The following is a 6,295-nucleotide window of genomic DNA, read 5'->3' on the forward strand; positions in this document are numbered from 1 at the left end:
GCTGCCAATTTGGTATAGCTGCCTCAGTGTCTGCTTGGTTGCCCATTAGTGCCTTGGGTGCGTGGTTGCCTCGGGTCTTGGGCCTCTCTGGGGAGGCAGCTCTCTGGTCAGCACACACTCGGCCGGGCTGGGGATGGAGTCAGGTGGTGGTGGTGAGGCCTACCTGCTGGGTCTCACACTGGCACCACAGGGCACATGGTCTCCATGGATCTTGGAGGATCCGAACCCGCGGCCTTGGTGTTATCAGCACCACACTCTCCTAAGTGAGCCCCGGGCCGGCCCTGAAGTGGAATTTTTAAGTTGACTATTATATCGTTTGCAAATAATGACTTTTGAATCATCCCTTTTCATTTTTACACATTTTATTTATTGTATGGTATTAGTGAGGTCCTGGGACTAGTGTTGTAAGAGCAGTGCTCTGGCCATCTTTGTCTTGTTCATAATTTTAACAGGAATAAGAAGTGTGATGCTTGCTGTTGTTCCTGATGTAGAAGCATCCTTCTACTCCTGGTTAAATGAAGTTTTCTCTCTAATGGGCACTCTGTACTGCTGGCAGTCCTACCGCCCTTGTCTGGTGCTCTTGCTTTTCCTTTCTCCCCATGACTATTCCATACCTTTTTCTCCCTCTCCAACTTCCTACAGCTCCTGTCCCCCATGCACTCATAGCTGATGATGGCCTTGCTAGGTGCCCCCTTCCTATCAAAAGCCACTCCTCCTTCTACATGGGCTCTGGGTCATGTCCTTCTTTCATCTTTAGAGGCACTTTCTTTTGTCCTCTCTACCTGCACTTGGAATTAAATCCAAACTCCTTACACTGGCATTGGCAAATATGCCCTCGCATTTATGATCTTAAGAAAAAGGACAAGGTTGTTTCCTTGAACCCACATTTCCATCTCTCTGTGCTCCCCATTTCTCTCTACTTCTCTTCATATCTACCCTTTTTAAATAGCCAGACTTGTTAAGTCTACTCACATTGTGTCTGTTTCCTCACTTCCCACTCACCCTCCAACCCATTCCAATCTGACTCCCCACAGTCACTACCCATACTTCCAGTCCACTGGAACTGCTCCTGTCAGGGTCACCAGCAGCTTTTGTGTTCCCAGATCCAATAGACAGTTGTTATCCTTTTCATACTCTGTCTCTCAGAAGCATTTGATGCAGTGAGCCACTTTCTCCTTGAAATATTCTGTTCCCTTGTCACAGGGCTCCCATGACACTACACATTCTGGCAGTTCCTGCTGAGTGTTCTTGACTGCCTGTGCTGCTTCTCTTCGGTCATTGATGTTGGGCTTCCTTGGCCTTTCTACCTTTTCCCCATGTGATTTCGTGTATCCCTATGGTGCTAAATATTACGCATTCACTGACAGCCCTCACACTTACATCTACCCACATCTCTCCTCTGACTCCAGATACCTATAGCCAATTGCTTACCTTTCTACTGACCACCCTTGGGTTTGTCAAACTTAACACATCCAAAACTGAATTTGTGATTACTCCCCTGCAACCTTGTCATCCCCAGTTTTCTCCATTTCAGTAAATGGCACAGCCATCTACCCACTATTCAAGCCAGAAACCTGGGAGACATTCTTTTCTCTTACCCCCATATATTCAATCCAAATGCAAGTTCAAGCAATTCTACCTCCAAATTGCATCCTTAATCACTCTGCCTGGTCCCATCTCTACTCCCCCAGCCTAGTTCACACCACCAGCATCCCTCTTGAGAGTGACTGAGGGAGCCTCCTAGCCAGCCACCACTCCACTTTAACTCTTGTTCCTTTCCAGTTCCTTCAGTACACAGCAGCTGGAATGATCTCCAACATGTAAATGGATCACCTCTCCATCTTGCTTAAAACTCTTCCCTGGCTTCTCATTACTTTAGGATTAAATCCCAACTCTTTATGTTGGCATTTCAAGACCCAGCTATTGAATTTTTTTTTTTTTTTTTTTTCTTTTGTCTTTTTCCGTGTCCGGCAACGGATCGCAACCCTCAGTGTTGCCCCCGTACCGGACCGGGGACCGGCAACGGGATCGCAACCCTCGGCGTTGCTCCTGTGCCTCGCTCAGCCAGTGAGCGGGAACCGGTCTGTATGTGGGATCCGAACCCTCGGGCGGGAGCGCTGCCGCGCTTCCCAAGTGGCGCACTATCCAGTGCGCCACCGGGCCGGCCCCCAGCTATTGAATTTTTAATCTCGGTTCTTCTCCGTGATCTCTCTAATTGGTTACTTTTCCTAACTGCTGTTCTTAGGTCATGGATTTCATATCTCTCTTCTCTGAGGTTATTATCTATTTTTCTCTCAAGGTCTCTCTTTTCTTGTGCTGGTTGGTTGTTAGCTCAGTTAGAGCACAGCCTTATAACACCAAAGTCATGGGTTCGGATCGCAGTACGGGCCAGCTGTAGGAGGGAAAAAAAAGTCTCTCTTTTCTCTATTAACTCAGATTCTTCTGGTGTTGGTTATTTTATTGAGTTTGGTTCCTTTCATGGTGCTGGCCTTCTTAAATTGTTTGGTGGTCTTTTCGTTGTGTTTATCTTTACATTTTTTATGACTGCTATGTCTGTTTGTTAAAGTATGGGGATCCTAACCCTTGACCTTGATGTTCTCAGCACCAGGCTGTAACCGAGTGAGCTAACTGGCCAGCCCCTCCCTCCCTTTTTCTCTTAAATGACATCAGTACCCTGGACACATTCCCTAACCTCATTCAGGGATAAAGTCTCCACTGCCAGCTGCCTGGCACAAGCATCTCTGGATTCCCATACCTCTCATTTGCTCCTGTAGCTCTTCTGACACTTTGTAATTAGTTCTCTGTACTAAAGCCCTTCTATTGAACTACTTGGAATAGAGTCACTTTTTTTGGCTGGACCTTGAATAACATGTGTGAAGCTAATTTTATCCTTCAAAATGTTATTTTCGTATGTGTTTTTTTTTCTTTGTTCAGTTTTTCAGAGGTGCATTTTTGTTCTTAGTTGCATTTATTGAGCAACTGTACTGTTTTTTTTGTTTGTTTGTTTTTAAAGATGACCAGTAAGGGGATCTTAACCCTTGACTTGGTGTTGTCAGCACCACGCTCCCTTTCTTTAAATTTGCCAGGTATTGGAGAACTTACTATCTCTTACCTAAGTGGCTGGGGGAACTCTTCTCCAACCTGGTAGGATACTCTTCAAGATGAAGAGTCTTGAAAACTTGGAGACTCTTGAAAACATGAGCCCTCCAAAGGCACCTTTCAATTCTTTATAGAATTAATTTCTAACCTCCACTACTTTGAAAATGTGTTCTTTGACTATATAAATAGGAACCCTATTGTTCATCCACCCTTAGATCCCTTTTCCTACTCTGACAGATTGCCTCATCTCTCTACAACGAGTGTGCCACGGGCCAGCCCAACTGTACTGTTTTTTAACTTTAATTTTCACTAATTTATCTTATCTTTAATATTTATTTTGCTCTGTCTTGTTTTGGTTTGTTTTAATAACTCTAATGCTTGAGTTCAATGCTTAGCTCAGCTATCTTTTAATGTTCTTGTTTTCTAATGCATACGCTTTAAGTCTATGTATTTTCCTCTGATACTGTATTGGCTATATCTCATACGTTTTGTAATGCAGATTTTTTATTGTTACTCATTTCTAAGTAGTCTAATTTCAACTTAGGTTCCCTTCAACACAGGGGTTAGAAGAAAAAAAATTTTTTTTTATTCTTGTTTTAATTTTTGATTAGAAAATTTGGCTTTTTTGATTTCTACTTTTGGAAATGTTTTTAAGATTTTTTTCTTTCCTATTGTTGGAACCAGGATTTGAGCCAAAGGCCAAAATTCCAAAACTCCATTGCCCAACTTCCTGACAATGGCACTGAGTTATGCCACTTCCGAGGTCCCAACTTGGTCAGTAATGAGCTCTGGCCAACTCATCACCTCTCTGGACATCAGGATGATCAAGACAAGAGAGTTATACTAGATAATCCCTCAGATTTCTTCCAGCTGTGGGGGAAAAAAAGACCTAAAAACAAAATAACTGAGTTTCCAATGTAGGTGGGAAAGACAGAAGAGATGTACAAAGTACTGTGGGGCCCAGAGGAGGGAGGTGACCTGTCCATTTGGAAGGGATCAGGATCCTAGAAAGTGTTCATGGAAGTTTGCATTTAAAATAAACCTCAAAGGATCATTCATCATCCATTTAACAAATATTTAGTATCTGTCTACTGTTTTCTATTTGCTGTAGGTAACAGCAGTGAATGAAATAGACAGAAGTCCCTGCTCTTGTGGAGTGTAGTTATGCATAGTTAAAGTAGTCTAGTGACTTGAGAGTTTGCCTGTCTCAGCCAAGCTGCGAGACACCATCTGTTTTCCACTGCACTTTCCATTTATGACCCAAATCTTTTGCTCAGGCACTTCCTCCCGTCCATATGGTCAGCGGAGACATAAATGGTTAAAGGAGATCCGAACGCTTCAGAAGAGCACAAACCTCTTGATAAGGAGGCTACCCTTCGGCCGCCTGGTGAGCTTCAGTGAGCTTCTTACCAACCCCCTTGCCACCCTCCTTTCTTTAAATTTGCCAGGTATTGGAGAACTTACTATCTCTTACCTAAGTGGCTGGGGGAACTCTTCTCCAACCTGGTAGGATACTCTTCAAGATGAAGAGTCTTGAAAACTTGGAGACTCTTGAAAACATGAGCCCTCCAAAGGCACCTTTCAATTCTTTATAGAATTAATTTCTAACCTCCACTACTTTGAAAATGTGTTCTTTGACTATATAAATAGGAACCCTATTGTTCATCCACCCTTAGATCCCTTTTCCTACTCTGACAGATTGCCTCATCTCTCTACAACCAATAAGAGATATGCCAAATTCTAAGCTCCCAGCATTACACCTCCTCCTAGTTAGGTCCTAAAATTAAGGGCTAGGAAGGGATAATGGGAAGGAGGATTCATTGGAGACACCTGGAAAGAGCCAGTCCATCTTCCCTTGAATCTCGTTTCTGTTAGTGTTTACTCCTTACCATCCCAACTTCTTCACAGGCAAGAGAAATATGTTCTAAATTCACTCGTGGTGTGGACTTCAATTGGCAAGCCCAGGCCCTGTTGGCCCTACAAGAGGTAAGAAGGGACCAAGGCACAATTGGGTGAGGGCTGAGTTTGGGAGAAACAGGCATTCTAGAATTTCACATGGCTGACTGGAGTGTCACAAGCTGAATCTGGCCTCCTTGAGAAGAACAACAAGGAACACCTGTGGGTTTGGAGGCTGGTTCTGTGTGGTGGTAGCAGAACTCCCAGGCAAAGTTCAGTCTCATTCTGTGAATAATCTTTCCTGCAGTCCTTTTGAGCCCTCAGAGATTAAGTTTAGCAGGTCTCCTAGAAAAAGCAGCTCATGCCCCTTCATCTGTGTCAGTCTTTTTCTCTTTCTGCCCCCAGGCAGCAGAAGCATTTCTAGTTCATCTCTTTGAGGATGCCTATCTCCTCTCCTTACATGCTGGCCGAGTTACTCTTTTCCCGAAGGATGTGCAACTGGCCAGGAGGATCCGAGGCATTGAGGAAGGACTTGGCTGAGCTCCCGCACCCAGTGTCTGTCTTTCCTGCTCACCCAGAGAGTAAGTGTACTTTGCGGGGAAAATGCTTAGCTTCTCATCACTGGAGTTGGAGTTTCTCTGAAGGAATTTCCCTTCCCCATCCTAGTTCCCTGCCATCTCTTTCCCTTTATCTAGTACAGGTTTCACCTACTTTTAATTTGACTGCTTGGGACTCTATGGCTCATCCCCTTTTGTACAATGTTAAATAAAGATATTTTTCTATTAAGTAATGACCAGATGACCCAAATCTCTGACAGAGTTAAGCCTCCATTTTTTTTTTTTTTCCTTTTTGTCTTTTTTCATGACCGGCAACGGATCGCAACCCTCAGTGTCGCGGCCATACCAGACCGGGACCGGCAATGGGATCGCAACCCTCGGCGCCGCGCCCACACCTCGCTCAGCCAGTGAGCGGCCGGTCTGTATGTGGGATCCGAACCCTCGGCGGGAGCGCCGCCGTGCTCCCAAGCGGTGCACTGTAGCAGTGCGCCACCGGGCCGGCCCAAGCCTCCATTTTATAAAGGACCTCATTTTTATTAAGAAAAAGTTTTCTTACTTTTGAAAATGCCTTGTTAGTAAATATGATTCCTAAATTTCAGGGATGATGCCAGTGACTCTCTCCGCAGCCATGACTAGATCCAGTGGAGTCTGAGGTGCTGCCTGAACTTTGCTGTCCCTGCACAGCGTGTGCATGTTGCTTTTTAAATTTTTCTTTTTTTTGAAGAAAGAGAAGACTATGTGGC

At 44.5% G+C, this 6,295-nt stretch overlaps 1 long non-coding RNA gene across 1 annotated transcript; it reads left to right on the top strand.

Annotated features, from left to right (window-relative positions):
- Positions 1-4,371: 4,371 nt before the first annotated feature.
- Positions 4,372-5,781, top strand: LOC103585626. Its single transcript, XR_550090.1, has 3 exons — positions 4,372-4,486; positions 5,008-5,085; positions 5,401-5,781. It is a non-coding gene; the product is annotated as an uncharacterized LOC103585626 (long non-coding RNA).
- The last annotated feature ends 514 nt before the right edge of the window (positions 5,782-6,295 follow it).

Source organism: Galeopterus variegatus, unplaced genomic scaffold, assembly GCF_000696425.1.
Source record: "Galeopterus variegatus unplaced genomic scaffold, G_variegatus-3.0.2 Scaffold258, whole genome shotgun sequence".
In the NCBI taxonomy this organism is placed as follows: Eukaryota; Metazoa; Chordata; class Mammalia; order Dermoptera; family Cynocephalidae; genus Galeopterus; species Galeopterus variegatus.